Source organism: Phocoena phocoena, chromosome 1, assembly GCF_963924675.1.
Source record: "Phocoena phocoena chromosome 1, mPhoPho1.1, whole genome shotgun sequence".
NCBI classification, from domain to species: Eukaryota; Metazoa; Chordata; class Mammalia; order Artiodactyla; family Phocoenidae; genus Phocoena; species Phocoena phocoena.
The window spans coordinates 70,791,159-70,806,893 of record NC_089219.1 but is presented as its reverse complement, the minus strand read 5'-3'; positions in this window follow the sequence as shown (position 1 = coordinate 70,806,893).

The window sequence follows — 15,735 nt, the reverse complement described above, 5'->3', positions numbered from 1 at the left end:
TTACTGTTACTATACTATTATTAGCCTGGCATAAGTAGGGGTTCAGTCAATGTTTCTGATAAAATAAAACCTATTCGTCAGCCTGGTGCTAATAGCACTGAAGGAAAATGATTCTCTGCTCTGCTCTCTAAGCAACTCAACCAAAAATCCAAAGGATATTTTTGTTTTGTTTTGTTTTTTCTTTGCTTTGCTTTTTGTTTTGTTTTTGTATTTGTCATATGTGACATATAGAAGGCATTTGACACTTGATTAAATCTGTAATCTCTTATTTTCTCTGTTCTCCTACATTTGTGATCACTAATTACCTACTTAACTCATTATTTTTTGTCCTTCTGAAATCTGTTTTGTGGATGTACCATGCTCAGACTCTCAAAACCAAAAACAAATCAAGAAAAAATTCTGTTTTGTGGATGTACCATGTTTTGTGGATGTACCATGCTCAGACCCTGTTTTGTGGATGTACCATGCTCAGACCCTCACGAGCAAAAACAAATCAAGAAAAAAATTCTTTTCTTTCTCTATATTCTTCAACTAAGGCTTCTATGACTGAGCTTCCATCTGACATCTTACCATTTTTTGAACTTTATGCTGGAAATTCCTACAAAAGTACCCCATTAGCACTTCACACACAACATTAAACATGCTCATACACAGGCACTTTTTTGTATGTATGTTTGTCTCTTTGGTTATATCATATAGTCCTTGAGAGAAGGGACAATATCTCTTATTCCTACAATTGCTCATTATTTTAACATTATGGATGCTGTATAAAGACTTGTGATGAGCTAACTCACTCATACCACTTCTGTGATTTGCTTTTTGTTTCTTTTTTTGTTTTGTTTTTTATTTACATCTTTATTGGAGTATAATTGCTTTACAATTGTGTGTTACTTTCTGCTTTATAACAAAGTGAATCAGTTATACGTATACATATATTCCCATATCTCTTTCCTCTTGCATCTCCCTCCCTCCCACCCTCCCTATCCTACCCCTCTAGGTGGTCACAAAGCACCGAGCTGATCTCCCAGTGCTATGTGGCTGCTTCCTACTAGCTATCTATTTTACGTTTGGTAGTGTATATATGTCCATGCCACTCTTTCACTTTGTCACAGCTTACCCTTCCCCCACCCCATATCCTCAAGTCCATTCTCTAGGAGGTCTGTGTCTTTATTCCTGTCTTATCTCTAGGTTCTTCATGACATTCTATTTTCCCTTAAATCCCATATATATGTGTTAGCATATGGTATTTGTCTTTCTCTTTCTGACTTACTTCTCTCTGTATGACAGACTCTAGGTCCATCCACCTCATTACAAATAGCTCAATTTTGTTTCTTTTTATGGCTGAGTAATATTCCATTGTATATATGTGCCACATCTTCTTTATCCATTCATCTGATGATAGACACTTAGGTTGTCTCCATCTCCTGGCTATTGTAAATAGAGCTGCAATGAACATTTTGGTACATGACTCTTTTTGAATTATGGTTTTCTCAGGGTATATGCCCAGTAGTGGGATTGCTGGGTCATATGGTAGTTCTACTTGTAGTTTTTTAAGGGACCTTCATACTGTTCTCCATAAAGGCGGTACCAATTCACATTCCCACCAGCAGTGCAAGAGTGTTCCCTTTCCTCCACACCCTCTCCAGCATTTATTGTTTCTAAATTTTTTGATGATGGCCATTCTGACTGGTGTGAGATGATATCTCATTGTAGTTTTGATTTACATTTCTCTAATGATTAATGATGTTGAGCATTCTTTCATGTGTTTGTTGGCAGTCTGCGTTTCTTCTTTGGAGAAATGTCTATTTAGGTCTTCGGCTCATTTTTGGATTGGGTTGTTTGCTTTTTGTTATTGAGCTGCATGAGCTGCTTGTAAATTCTGGAGATTAATCCTTTGTCAGTTGCTTCATTTGCAAATATTTTCTCCCATTCTGAGGGTTGTCTTTTGGTCTTGTTTATGGTTTTCTTTGCTATGCAAAAGCTTTGAAGTTTCATTAGGTCCCATTTGTTTATTTTTGTTTTTATTTCCATTTCTCTAGTAAGTGGGTCAAAAAGGATCTTGCTGTGATTTATGTCATAGAGTGTTCTGCCAATGTTTTCCTCTAAGAGTTTGACAGTTTCTGGCCTTACATTTAGGTCTTTAATCCATTTTGAGCTTATTTTCATGTATGGTGTTAGGAAGTGGTCTAATCTCATACTTTTACATGTACCTGTCCAGTTTTCCCAGCACCACTTATTGAAGAGGCTGTCATTTCTCCACTGTACATTCCTGCCTCTTTTATCAAAGATAAGGTGACTATATGCTCATGGGTTTATCTCTGGGCTTTCTATCCTGTTCCATTGATATATCTTTCAGTTTTTTGCCAGTACCATACTGTCTTGATTGCTGTAGCTTTATAGTATAGTCTGAAGTCAGGGAGCCTGATTCCTCCAGCTCCATTTTTCGTTCTCAGTATTGCTTTGTCTATTCGGGGTCTTTTGTGTTTCCATACAAATTGTGAATTTTTTTGTTCCAGTTCTGTGAAAAATGCCAGTGGTAGTTTGATAGGGATTGCATTGAATCTGTAGATCGCTTTGTGTAGTAGAGTCATTTTCACAATGTTGGTTCTTCCAATCCAAGAACATGGTATATCTCTCCATCTTTTTGTGTCATCTTTAATTTTTTTCATCAGTTTCTTATAACTTTCTTCATAGAGGTTTTTAGTTTCCTTAGGTAGGTTTATTCCTAGATATTTTATTCTTTTTGTTGCAGTGGTAAATGGGAGTGTTTTCTTGATTTCACTTTCAGATTTTTCATCATTAGTGTATAGGAATGCCAGAGACTTTTGTGCATTAATTTTGTATCCTGCTACTTTACCAAATTTATTGATTAGCTCTAGTAGTTTTCTGGTAGCAGCTTTAGGATTCTCTGTGTATAGTACCATGTAATCTGCAAACAGTGACACCTTTACTTCTTCTTTTCCTATTTGGATTCTTTATTTTTTTTCTTTTCTTCTCTGATTGCTGTGGCTAAAACTTCCAAAACTATGTTAAATAAGAGTGGTAGGGCTTCCTGGGTGGCATAGTGGTTGAGAGTCTGCCTGCCGATGCAGGGGACACGGGTTTGTGCCCTGGTCCGGGAGGATCCCGCATGCTGCAGAGCAGCTGGGCCCGTGAGCACATGGCCGCTGAGCCTGCGCGTCTGGAGCCTGTGCTCCACAATGGCAGAGGCCACAGCAGTGAGAGGCCCACATGACGCAAAAAAAAAAAAAAAAAAAAAAGAGAGTGGTGAGAGTGGGCAGCCTTGTCTTGTTCCTGATCTTAGTGGAAATGGTTTCAGTTTTTCACCATTGAGGACGAAGCTGGCTGTGAGTTTCTCATATATGGCCTTTATTATGTTGAGGAAATTTCCCTCTATGCCTACTTTCTGCAGAGTTTTTATCATAAATGGGTGTTGAATTTTGTCAAAAGCTTTCTCTGCATCTATTGAGATGACCGTATGGTTTTTCTCCTTCAATTTGTTAATATGGTGTATCACATTGATTGATTTGCATATATTGAAGAATACTTGCATTCCTGGAATAAACCCCCCTTGATCATGATGTATGATTCTTTTAATGTGCTGTCAGATTCTGTTTGCTAGTATTTTGTTGAGGATTTTTGCATCTATGTTCATCAGTGATATTAACCTGTAGTTTTCTTTCTTTGTGACATCCTTGTCTGGTTTTGCTATCAGGGTGATGGTGGTCTCGTAGAATGAGTTTGGGAGTGTTCCTCCCTGTGCTATGTTTTGGAAGAGTTTGAGAAAGATAGGTGTTAGCTCTTCTCTAAATGTTTGATAGAATTCGCCTGTGAAGCCATCTGGTCCTGGGCTTTTGTTTGCTGGAAGATTTTTAATCACAGTTTGAATTTCAGTGCTTGTGATTGGTCTGTTCATATTTTCTATTTCTTCCTGATTCAGTCTTCGCAGATTGTGCATTTCTAAGAATTTGTCCATTTCTTCCAGGTTGTCCATTTTATTGGCATAGAGTTGCTTGTAGTAATCTCTCATGATCCTTTGTATTTCTGCAGTGTCAGGTGTTACTTCCCCTTTTTCATTTCTAATTCTATTGATTTGAGTCTCCTCCTTTTTTTTCTTGATGAGTCTGGCTAATGTTTTATCAATTTTGTTTATCTTCTCAAAGAACCAGCTTTTAGTTTTATTGATCTTTGCTATCATTTCCTTCATTTCTTTTTCATTTATTTCTGACCTGATTTTTATGATTTCTTTCCTTCTGTTAACTTTGGCATTTTTTTGTTCTTCTTTCTCTAATTGCTTTAGGTGCAAGGTTAGGTTGTTTATTCGAGATGTTTCCTGTTTCTTAAAGTAGGATTGTACTGCTATAAACTTCCCTCTTAGAACTGCTTTTGCTACATCCCATAGGTTTTGGGTCATCATGTCTCCATTGTCTTTTGTTTCTAGGTATTTTTTAATTTCCTCTTTGATTTCTTCAGTGATCACTACGTTATTAAGTAGTGTATTGTTTAGCCTCCATGTGTTTGTATTTTTTACAAATCTTTTCCTGTAATTGATATCTAGTCTCATAGCCTTGTGATCAAAAAAGATACTTTATACAATTTCAGTTTTCTTAAATTTACCAAGGCTTGATTTGTGATCCAAGATATGATCTATCCTGAAGAATGTTCCATGAGCTCTTGAGGAAAATGTGTATTCCGTTGTTTTTGGTTGGAATGTACTATAAATATCAATTAAGTCCATCTTGTTTAATGTATCATTTAAAGCTTGTGTTTCCTTACTTATTTTCATTTAGGATGATCTGTCCAGTGGTGAAAGTGGGGTATTAAAGTCCCATACTATCAATGTGTTACTGTTGATTTCCCCTTTTATGGCTGTTAGTATTTGCCTTATGTTTTGAGGTGCTCCTATGTTGTGTCCATAAATATTTACAATTGCTATATCTTCTTGGATTGATCCCTTGCTCATTATGCAGTGTCCTCCTTTGTCTCTTTTAATAGTCTTTATTTTAAAGTCTATTTTGTCTGATATGAGAATTGCTACTCCAGATTTCTTCTGGTTTCCATTTGCAAGGAATATCTTTTTCCATCCCCTTACTTTCAGTCTGTACGTGTCTCTAGGTCTGAAGTGGGTCTCTTGTAGGCAGCATATATATGCGTCTTGTTTTTGTATCCATTCTGCCAGTCTGTATCTTTTGGTGGGAGCATTTAAACCATTTACATTTAAGGTAATTATTGATATGTATGTTCCTATTCCCATTTTCTTAATTATTTTGGGTTTGTTATTGTAAGTCTTTTCCTTCTCTTGTGTTTCTTGCCTAGAGAAGATCCTTTAGTATTTGTTGTAAAGCTGGTTTGGTGGTGCTGAACTCTCTCAGCTTTTGCTTGTCCATAAAGGTTTTAATTTCTCCATCAAATCTGAATGAGATCCTTGCTGGGTAGAGTAATCATGGTTGTAGGTTTTTCTCCTTCATCATTTTAAATATGTCCTGCCAGTCCCTACTGGCTTGCAGAGTTTCTGCTGAAAGATCAGTGGTTAACCTTATGGGGATTCCCTTGCGTGTTATTTGTTGTTTTTCCCTTGCTGCTTTTAATATGTTTTCTTTGTATTTAATTTTTGACAGTTTGATTAATATGTGTCTTGGCATGTTTCTCCTTGGATTTTTCCTGTATGGGACTCTCTGTGCTTCCTGGACTTGATTAACTATTTCCTTTCCCTTATTAGGGAAGTTTTCAACTATAATCTTTTCAAATATTTTCTTAGTTCCTTTCTTTTTCTCTTCTTCTTCTGGAACCCCTATAATTCGAATGTTGGTGCATTTAATTTTGTCCCAGCGGTCTCTGAGACTGTCCTCAGTTCTTTTCACTCTTTTTTCTTTATTCTGCTGTGCAGTAGTTATTTCCACTATTTTATCTTCCAGGTTACTTATCCGTTCTTCTGCCTCAGTTATTCTGCTATTGATCCCTTCTAGAGTAATTTTAATTTCATTTATTTTGTTGTTCATCGTTGCTTGTTTCATCTTTAGTTCTTCTATGTCCTTGTTAAATGTTTCTTGCATTTTCTCTATTCTATTTCCAAGATTTTGGATCATCTTTACTATCATTATTTGGAATTCTTTTTCAGGTAGACTGCCTCTTTGCTCTTCATTTGTTAGGTCTGGTGGGTTTTTATCTTGCTCCTTCATCTGCTGTGTTTTTTTTGGTCTTCTCATTTTGCTTATCTTACTGTGTTTGGGGTCTCCTTTTTGCAGGCTGCAGGTTCGTAGTTCCCGTTGTTTTTGGTGTCTGTCCCAGTGGCTAAAATTTGTTTAGTGGGTTGTGTAGGCTTCCTGGTGGAGGGGAGTAGTGCCTGTGTTCTGGTGGATGAGGCTGGATCTTGTCTTTCTTGTGGGCAGGTCCACATCTGGTGGTGTGTTTTGGGGTGTCTGTGGACTTATTATGATTTTAGGCAGCCTCTCTTCTAATGGGTGGGGTTGTGTTCCTGTCTTGCTAGTTGTTTGGCATAGGGTGACCAGCATTGTAGCTTGCTGGTTGTTGAGTGAAGCTGGGTGTTGGTGTTGAGATGGAGATCTCTGAGAGATTACCACCATTTGATATTACACGGAGCTGGGAGGTCTCTTGTGGACCACTGTCCTGAAGTAGGCTCTCCCACCTCAGAAGCACAGCACTGACTCCTGGCTGTAGCACCAAGAGCCTTTCATCCACATGGCTCAGAATAAAAGGGAGAAAAAGTAGAAAGAAAGAAAGAGGATAAAAGAAAATAAAATAAAGTTATTAAAATAAAAAAATAATAATTATTAAGAAAAAAAATTTAAACAAAACAAAACAAAAAAAAAACAAAAAAACAAAAAGAAAATGGACAGATAGAACCCTAGGACATGTGGTGAAAGCAAAGCTATACAGCAAAATCTCACACAGAAGCAAACACATACACACTCACAAAAAGAGGAAAAGGGGAAAAAATAATAAATCTTGCTCTCAAAGTCCACCTCCTCAATTTGGGAAGATTCGTTGTCTATTCAGGTATTCCACAGATGCAGGGTACATCAAGTTGATTGTGGAGCTTTAATCCTCTGCTCAGAGAGATTTCCCTTTCTCTTTGTTCTCACAGCTCCCAGGGGCTCAGCTTTTGATTTGGCCCCACCTCTGCGTGTAGGTCACCAGAGGGTGTCTGTTTTTCGCTCAGAGAGGACGAGGTTAAAGGAGTCGCTGATTCGGGGGCTCTGGCTCACTCAGGCCGTGGGGAGGGAGGGGTATGGATTGCAGGGTGAGCCTGCAGCAGCAGAGGCCGGAATGATGTTGCACCAGCCTGAGGTGTGCCGTGCGTTCTCCCGGGGAAGTTGTCCCTGGATCCCGGGACCCTGGCTGTGACGGGCTGCACAGGCTCCCCGGAAGGGAGGTGTGGAGAGTGACCTGTGCTCACACAGGCTTCTTGGTGGCGGCAGCAGCAGCCTTAGCGTCTCATGCCCATCTCTGGGGTCCGGGTTTTAACTGCGGCTCGCGCCCGTCTCTGGAGCTCCTTTAAGCAGCGCTCTTAATCCCCTCTCCTCCTGCACCAGGAAACAAAGAGGGAAGAAAAAGTCTCTTGCCTCATCGGCAGGTCCAGACTTTTCCCTGGACTCCCTCCTGGCTAGCCCTGGTGCACTAACCCATTCAGGCTGTGTTCACGCCACCAGTCTTCTCCTTGCGCTCAGACCGAAGCCTGAGCCTCAGCACCTAGCTCCACCAGCCCCGGCGGGTGAGCAGAGAAGCCTCTCGGGCTGGTGAGTGCTGGTCAGCACAGATCCTCTGTGCGGGAATCTCCCCGCTTTGCCCTCTACACCCCTGTTGCTGTGCTCTCCTCTACGGCTCCGAAGATTTCCCCCTCCACCACCTGCAGTCTCCACCTGCGAAGGGGCTCCTAGTGTGTGGAAACCTTTCCTCCTTCACGGCTCCCTCCCACTGGTGCAGGTCGCATCCCTATTCTTTTGTCTCTGTGTATTCTTTTTTCTTTTACCCTACCCAGGTACGTGGGGAGTTTCTTGCTTTTTGGGAGGTCTGAGGTCTTCTGCCAGCGTTCAGTAGGTGTTCTGTAAGAGTTGTTCCATGTGTAGATGTATTTCTGATGTATCTGTGGGGAGGAAGGTGATCTCCGCATCTTACTCTTCCACCATCTTCCCCTAGATCTTTTGTTTTTTATTTATTTTGTTTTACAGTGATCTGTGTCAATATCTTCTAAGAAGAACTAATGCTGAGAAATATACACATAGCTACCAAATAACCAAACTTCATTACAATATGCTTGGCAGCATGCTAAGTGATTTACATATATTATCTTATTAAGTATCACAACAGGGTGACAGCACAGTCACTCTGGTAATTTTTTATTGCCTGTAGTAGAGCTGAAGAAGCGGAGACTTGGAACGATTAAGCAACTTGTTCAAGGTCACACAGCAAATGAGCAGTAGAGTCAAGGGTGAAATCCAGGTCTGGCTGACTCCAGAATTTTATGTCCTGGCAACGTCTCAAACAGAAAGCAAGGCTTCAGAGGAAAGAGAGTCAGTATCAAGGCCTGGTAAATGCATTGGTATCAGACCTGAAGGGAACATGTCAAATGGGATAATAATCTTCAGGGAACATGGACAATGTATTTATGAGAACTGATAAAAGATGAAGAGAGGGTTTTCCCCATATGTTAGCATTGATATGATCCAAGTGTCTTGCCTTCACTGGAAGATAGGTGCATCAGAAATGACCAAGGCTAAATTTCTCCAGCACCGTGGAGAGGATATTCAGAGTCAAAGTTAATATAATTTAGAAAAAATACAGACATGCATTATTTTTACATATACAGTTAAATTTGGAAGGATGAAGTTTTTATATTTTCCCCTTATGTATTTAAGCTTTATATTATAAAAAATGTTAATTTCATGTAGTCTCTAAATTTATAGAAAAGTAATGCAAAATTGGCATTTGTGTTAAAATTTTCAATTTAAAATAAAAAAAAATAATACTTTCTTCTTCATGTCTTATCATTTTGTTGTTCTGGCACAGAGAGTGACAAGCAAAGGTCAGAAGCTGTGATCTACAAAGTAGGTAGACATGCAAGCATTAACCTCATTTAAATTTCTGAGTGATTTGGTGGTTGGATTTCCCAACAGTAAAGTTGCACCTAAAATTGATCAACTTCAGTGTCATCAACAGATGTCCCTAAACCATTAGCAACTAATGGATTGTTTAAAGGACCTTAATAGCTCATTTGTCTAGTCAAAACCCCATCAATTCAACCTTTGCAAACCATACTTACCTGTCATTAGAAAATTGAGTCCATTGTCCTTTAGTTTTGAAATGACATGTAATTCAAATCAATTAAGGCAAAAAGACCAATTATTTGGTGAATTTGTGACAACCAAAATGTTTTGAATAGATGATAAAAATGATAGCTACAGAACTGCAGGCTATTTACTGATGAATCAGGTAGAGGAAATAAAGAAGGAGATGTATGTAATCAACATAAATGTTAGCTCCCAAAAGGTTTTTAAGTAAGACATGTAATTTTGTAAGACATGGCCCAACTGTTTCCAAGGTAGTTGTAAAGCCATTCTTTCAATGGCTCCCAGTGGTTTTTAATAATGAAATCTATATTTAAAGTCTTCTATCTTTTCTATACCTCTTGAAAGTGTTCTTGGCTTAAAAGTTCTCTGTTGTGTCTTACTGTTAAACACTTTTATTTCTCCTTTTTCTTATCTTCCAATAGTCTTGGTTATAAACTGCAATTTGTTCTATAACTGAAACATAACAACTTTTATTTATAAAATTTGTTCTTAGAAAAAATGAGAGGCATTTTCCCTTCATGTGTCTATATTGTCTATAGTGATACATCTGATCCAAATGATGGTTAGATAAATGCACACAGCTATGCAAAATTTCAGTGTGAAAATTTTTAAAAGGCTACAGTCATGGTATGTTAATGCACTTTTCATTGTCATATTGTCACTGAAAATGTAGTTATATACAGTCAGTTACTAATAATGGCTTTACCATCACTCAAAAAACAGTCACATGAATGCAACTATGTGGTGAGGAAGCATATTTGGACATGTAAAATACTGCAACTACATATTATATTCTTGCAGTTTTTACTCTATAATAAATATTCTTAATTTTATTCATACTGACTTCATTTAACATGTTTTGTTGGGAAAAAAAAAACACAAGCTTTTTACTTGGAAATAAATTTCCTTTCATAAAATAGAGGTAAGTGAACGATGTTCTATATTTGATTTAATACAGCCAAATTATTGAAATTTTAATTTAATTGCACTATTTTTTAGAGGACACTAATTTAAATTGGGGTGTGTCTGAAAATGCCTTGTTAAATGAAAGGTTCTTCTCCCCATTTAAAAAAAAAAATTAAAGGGCAATTTAGACACAGTAAAAGTAACCTTTTTGGTGTGCAATTATACAAGTTTTGGCAAATGCATATGGTTATGCAACATCATTAAGATAAAGATAGAGAACACCTTCATTAAATCAGAAATATTTTTCTGGAGGCACGTTGTAAGTAACCCCTACCTTCATCCTCATCCTCTAGCAACACTGATCTGTTATCTTTTTCTACAGTGTAGACTTTTTCAGATGGCATTATTAATGGAATTATTCAGTATGTAGCATTTGGAGTTTGACACTGCAGAATGCACTATGGAATCATCCGTGTTGTGTATGCCAGCAGTTTTCTCCTCTTTATTGCCAAGTAGAATTTCATTTTATAGATATACCATGGGTCATTCAACCATTCCTCAGAAGAGGGACATTTGGGTTTCCAGGTTGGGGCAGTTATGAATAAAGCTGCTCTAAATATTTGCATAAAGATTTTACTAGGGTAAATACCCACGTGTAGGATTATTGGGTTATGTGGTAAACATATGTTTAATTTTGTAAGACATGGCCCAACTGTTTCCAAGGTAGTTGTAAAATTTGTCATTTTATACAAGTACTGTTTGAGAGCTCCAGTAGCTTTGCCTCTTTGCCAGCTCTTGGTATTGTCAGACTGGTCTGTTGTGGTATCTAGTTGTAGTTTTAATTTACATTTCTCCAATGGGTAGTGATGTTGGACATCTTTTCACATGCTGATTTACAGTTTTTTAATGGAATAGTGTTTAAATATTTATCTATTTATGTTTTAGTTGTTAATTTTTATATTGAGCTTTGGAAGTTTTTAAATATATTCTAGATATACATATTTTATGTGATATGTGCTTGAAATTATTTCCTCTCAGTCTGTCACATTTAATTCTCTTAGTAGTGTCTTTCAAGGAGTAAATTCCTTAATTTTGATGAAATTCAATTTATTAGTTTGTTTTCTTTTATGATTCAACCTTTTGGTGTTGTGTCTATATAATTTCACCTAACCCAATCTCATAAAGATTTTCTTCCAGATGCTTTGTAGTTTTAATTATTACATTTAGGTCTGTGATTGATTCTGAATTAATTTTTTATATGGTATGAAGTAGGAATACAATTCACTTTATTGTCTATGAATGTAAACTTATTTCATCATCATTTATTGAAAATACCATTCTTTTTCATTGAATTGTCATTATACTTTTGTCAAACATCAACTCACCATGTATGTGTGGACTTATTTCTAAATTCTCAATTCTGTTCCATTGATCTATGTGTCCGTCCTTTCTCCAATAACATACTACCTTGATTTCTGCAGCTTTATAATGAGTCCTGAATTCACGTAGTGTGTATCCTCCAACTTTACTCTTCTTTTTGAGTTATTCTAGCTCCTATGAATTTTCATAAATATTTTAGAATCAACTTGTTAATTTCTATACACACACACACACACACACAACTCTGCTTGAATTTGGATTGGAATTTGAATTGGATTGAAATTTAATCTTTAGAAGAGTTTAAGGAGAATTATGTAATTTGAAGCTCTGTTTTTAGATGCATATCCATTTAACATTGTTATCATGTCCTTGTAGAATGACATATTTATAATTATTCAATTTTCCTAAGTATAATTTGCAATATCCCTTATTCTGAAATCTACATTGTCTGATATCAATATAGCTACCCCAGATATTTTGGAAAGTGTTTGTGTCTTTCTACTTTAAGTGTTTTGTTTTAATTTTTAGAGAGCTTAGAGTTGGCTTAGAGTTGGCTCTTGCCTTATTTTGTTATTCAGTTGAACAATCTGTCTTTTAAAATAAGTGTGTGTTTAGACCATTTACATTTACTTTTGCTAATATGATTAAAGTCTATATTTTGATTTTTTTTCTAATTTTTTCATATGCTTTTGCTTCTCTTTCACTCTTTTATTGCCATTTTTTGGATTAATTATTATTTTTTACAAATCCATCTTATCTCACTTGTGACTTATTATATATACATATTTTTTAAAATGTGGTTGTTATCCTAGACTTCCCAATATGCCTCTCTAATCCCAGTTTATCTTCAAATAATACTGTACCACTTCATGTATAGTGAAAGTATCTTACAACAGTTTCTCTCCCTCATCCATTGTGCTATTTTATCACATATTTTACTCCTACATATGCTATAAACACATAGTACATTGCTACTATTTTTGTTTAAATCAGTCATTTTTCTATTAGAGCAATTATAAGAAGAAAAAAATAAAGTATATATTCATCTTTATTATTCCACTCTCAACATTATCAATTTCTTTGTGTAGATAAGTTTTTTAATAAAGTTTATTATATTTTTTATGACTGAACAACTTCCTTTAAAATTTATTGTATTTAAGTCTTCAAGTAAAGAGCTCTGCTTTTCTGTGTCTGAAGAAAAAAAGAAGTCTTTATTGCTCCTTCATTTATGATAGGTATCTTCTCTGAGTACAGAATTCTGGGTTGACTTTCTTAAGCATAATCAAGATTGTACTTTGTTGTATTCACTGACAGAAATTCTGGTGCAAATTTTACCTTTGTTTACCTGTATGCAATATGTTATATTATCTGGCTGCGTTCAAAATGTTCTCTTTGTCTTAGATTTTCAACTGCTTGAGTAACTTATAACTAGTTTGTTTTTGTTTTAATTGCCTTGCTTGATGTTATGCAAGCTTCTTGAAACTGCCTTTTTAATTTTTCATTAACTTTAGAAACTTCTTATGCACTGTCATCTTTGAATACTTCTTCTGCCCCATTTTTTCACTTTTCTCCTCTTATAGATCTACTAGCATGTATGTTAGATTTATATTTTCCCACAGTCTTTGGCTTCACTATGCTCTGTTCTGTTTTAAATTTAATCTTTTATTTTTTCATCTTTGCATTTCAGTTTGGGCAGTTTCTATTGATCTATCTTCAAGTCACTGATTCTTTCTTTATATGTATCATCTACTGATGGGACCACTGAAAACATTCTTTACCAGTGTTAATGTGTATTTCATTTCTAGCATTTCCATTATGTTCTTTTTTTATATAGTTTACCATATGATCATGCATGTTGTCTGCCATTTCCACTACAGCCTTTGATTTATTAACCAAATTTGTTTTAAACTCCCTGTCTGATAGTTCCAACAGCTCTCTCATTTCTGAATCTGGTTTTGTTGATTGCTTTGTCTCTTCACCCTGTGTTGTTTTTTTTGGTTCCTTGTGTGTCTTGTAATTTGGGGATGAAATCCAGATATCTTATATAGAATAGCAGAAAATTAGGTAAGTAATATTCATGCTCGGAAATGTGCATACCCTCTTTTTTCTGTTTTTAATTTTAAAGTTTGAGTCAGTTTAGTTAAGGGTTTAGCTAGATTTGATTTGTTGCTATGCCTGCCTTCAGTGTACCACAGGTTACAAATGCCTCTGAGTTACCTGTGTTTAGGTTGGGGTTGATCTTCCAGAGAGTTTTCCTATTGTTTGTTCCACCCTTAGTTTTAGGTCTTCCCATTACACCTATCTTTAGAGAAGATTTCTCTCTCTTGATTTTCCCCAAGGATTAGACTGCTGTTACTCTTTACATAACCCTTCCTATGTTGGTAGTGGATGGTGGAATGGATAATCTCTTCTGCTATGGTCCTATCTCAGTCTTAGGCAGGAATTATATCCCTGGTTCTCAAGGATGGGAGACTTCTCAGTGATCCTATCTCTCTTCCAGCAGTAGAGGGACTCCTATGGTCTCAGCTCAGAATATATTCCTACCCTTACCTCAGAAGTAGGGGTTGCTTTTTGTTGCTGTTCTTCCTCCATTAGCTGTAATGGGTTTTGGTCTATGGCCTGAGGGTGATGGTGTTTGTTATGCTTTAGACTTTTGTTCTGTGGGACATATAAGTAAGAAGAATCCCAGTGAGGATTTGTGTCTTTTCCACAGTAACTATTTTTTCTCGTCCTCTAGGCTTGCATCATAAATAAGGCTTTGTCTAGACTCTTGTCCTCTATTAGTCTTTCTTGAGAACATATAGTGAATCCTGTGGAAAAGAGCCTTTAAGTAGATGTCAGTTCCTCTTGTGATTTTAACATCCCAAGTTTCTATACATGTGAGATATCACACTCAACTTTTAGCCATTTATTTAAAATTTCAGCTGAATGTTTCCTCTAGCTTGTATGGCATTTGGGCCTGTTACAGGAAAGCCAGTAATCCCATTCACTTTTCCTTTGGAGATTCCTGTTTTTCAAAATTTAAGTTATTTGATCGTCAGGAAGTATCATGTACCTGATGTAGTCAATAAAATACATGATCTTAAAAATAATTAACCAGTTGTTGGTGGTATTTTGGTTAGTGTTATAGTGGGAATCCCTAAACCAAAGCCAATAGCGACAATTTAATGAATCTGGTAATTACAAGTAATATCTGAGTTAGAAATATGAATGAAGTAACGTAAGTATGTCAAGACAGTTAGAAAGATTGTGTAATTTTATTTGATTTGTTTATTTGGTGTTATGTTTTTAGTGTATGTGTTTCTGTGTGCACATGTGAAAGAGTACATGAGTATCTATGTGTGAAATACTGTGTATAATGTGGAAAGTATTTGATGGACTTATGAAATCAGAAAATGATGATATGCTTCTATTATAAAAGAGAGGCACCCCAATGACTCCCTTTCATCTGACCTAACAAGGCTTCTAGTTTACATACCAGGACAGTAATTTTTTATAGATATAAAAAAATGTGGTTTCAGTATATCAAACATTGAATATTTGTGGTTGGTGGAGTGGGAAATCTCTGCTGTTGTGGTCCTGAGACCATAAGAGTCCCTCTACTGCTAGAGGAGAGATAGATTATTGAGAAGTCTCCCATCCCTGAGAACCAGGGACATAACACCTGCCTAAGACTGAGGTAGGTAGTCCATAGGAACATGAAATTATGTGAATTTTAAATAAAAATCATTATGAAAATTCTAATCTCATTATTCATAATGCAGTATATACTGATATGTTTATGGTCTCTGTGTTTTGAATATTGTGGGTTTTTTCCCCTCCTTCTTTCAAAAGAAAGTTAATTTGCTTGTTCAGAGAAATTCAGTATAAAATTTCTATTAGAGAAATATGCATAACATTTTCTAAGATGGGTCTTTGCTTTAAATATTTAATAATATTTTTAAAGCTTGCAAAATTGAATAAGTTAATGCATTTCTGTCATAAAAGTGAAAGATTATGTATTCTGAGTATGTTGAAAAGACTGATGACAGGAATAATTTGGGGCACACATGTTGGGCCTGCTTTTTTGCCATGGGTGGTTCTAATAAAAATTACTTAAATCTGAAACTTCTGGTTTTTATTCCAGAAATGGAAATATCAG